General features: G+C 36.9%; 1 protein-coding gene across 4 annotated transcripts in view; it reads right to left on the reverse strand.

Annotated features, from left to right (window-relative positions):
* Positions 1-1,998, reverse strand: part of LOC106478457 (POU domain, class 6, transcription factor 1-like) — a 126,430-nt gene that overhangs the window by 43,200 nt on the left and 81,232 nt on the right. The window lies entirely within an intron of this gene.

Below are 1,998 nucleotides of genomic sequence, written 5' to 3' on the forward strand. Positions count from 1 at the left end.
AAGAACATTGACGTCAAAAGAATATGCATCCTCATTCATCCCTGATTATTTTTTTGTGAAATCTACATTTTTTAGTCTCAAAACTACGTATTGTGGTCTTTTTTAAATATTGCGTCTGTAGCACATCGTTTTAATGACCAGCAGTAATCAGCCATCATGCCGGTGTTCCACCTTCCCTAATACCTCCTCTCCATTTCCCTGATGTCTTGGTGAAACTTTCCCCTTGTTCTTCGCTGAAGGCACTGAGATTTTCAGAGAAACAATCAATAGTCAGGGTGTAAGAAATGAACTTTGAAGCTCATATTACAACCCAACTCTTTGAATTTATCAAGCATGTTATTGGCAGTATTTTCGTATTTTGAGTCCTTGTTGTCTCCTAAATATTTGTCATTTTTAACTTTCCTCATCGTCCTTTTGAATTGTTCATCCGAAATCAATTTCCTAATCTGAGGCCCACCAAAAATCCATTCTTTAAGTTTCACTTCTGAAAGAGCTGGGAATTGCCCACATAGATACTTGAAACAGTCGCCATCTTTGTCTTTGCCTTTACAAACTGCTTCATCAAGCCAAGTTTTATGTGAAGTGGAAGTAATAGGACTTTCTTTGTGTCAACCAAACGTTCACGTTCAATGTTTTTTGATCCTGGTATTAGGCTGACTCTGCATGGCCATTGCTTCTATATTCAGTGTTGATTTCGTGCTCTGCTGTCCCATCACACAAAAACATGGAAACTTTGTATAATCGGATTGTTGACCCAACAACATTCAAGGAACTTTTAAGTCTCCACAAAGTAGCCAACCATGTTCTTTGTATTTGACCTTATTAAGAAGTTCGAGATTTTCGTACGTTTCCTTCAAGTGAACTAAATGAGCAATAGGAACAGATGCATATGTTACCACTGTGAAGGAGAACACTTTTAGATTTCTTTTGGAGGAATCAATGAACAATTGCCACTGATTTGGTTCATAGACTGCAGCTCCTAGCATTGGTATTAATTCAGCAATATTGTTGCAATAAACCAGTAAATCTTCTTGCGAAAAGTATGGTATAAACTCTTTCTCACGATTTCTGTACCAGTAAAATAATGTCCCTGTAGAAAGTAACTACTCAGCCCAAAGTCTGGACCCAAAAATCTCTGAAGAATCCTTTGGAAGGCCCAAACCTCTCACCAAAAGTTCACCTTGTGTGAAAAGTTGTGGCTTACCAGACGTTTCGGGTTGAAAACAATCTATCATCATTTATATTGACATCAGATTCAGAATAAGGTGAAACTGTATCAAGAGTCTCCGGTGGAGTAGGTACAGGTACATCAGGTCCATGAGCAACAGGTTTTATTGCAGATGGAAGGTTCAGATAAAAAATTTTCTTTTTATTTCGAGTGTTGTAGCCTTGCACCTTACATGAGCACAAATAGCAGTCATCTCCGTGGTTTCTAGACTTATGCCTGACCATTGGAATTTCAAAAGGCAAAAACTTTTTCTTTCTTTTAGTCCATTGTCTCAATTCTTCAATACAAAAGGTGCAAACTTTATGTAGAGCCCATAATTTGTCTTGGTCTCCAAGTTTTATTCCAAAATACGCGTAATATGCTTTTTTGACAAATTCCGTAATGTTTTCCCATTGTTTATTTACAACAAATTTATCACAAATATAACAGAATACGTTTCGGTCATTTACACAACCTCTTGTTGCCACGGTGACGAATAAATAATATTGAAAAGAAAAAACAAATACTATCTGGGAATGACAGGTCATGCGACCTGTTAACCGTTTATATACCAGCGGTGTGTTTCTTGTGGGTTCTAGATCGATCGATAAGACTCTCATGTCGCGATTGGTCTAGAGAAATTTATAGCCAGTGGTTGTCAACATTTTAAGCATAACAAAATGTGACCCGATTGCAATGAAAATGATTTAATTATGTAAAAGTACATATGACGTTTTGTGAATACCCTCTACTTGATGAAAAAATGGATATCATTTTCGGATTCAGCGTAC

This window comes from Limulus polyphemus, unplaced genomic scaffold (assembly GCF_000517525.1).
Source record: "Limulus polyphemus unplaced genomic scaffold, Limulus_polyphemus-2.1.2 Scaffold213, whole genome shotgun sequence".
NCBI lineage: Eukaryota > Metazoa > Arthropoda > Merostomata > Xiphosura > Limulidae > Limulus > Limulus polyphemus.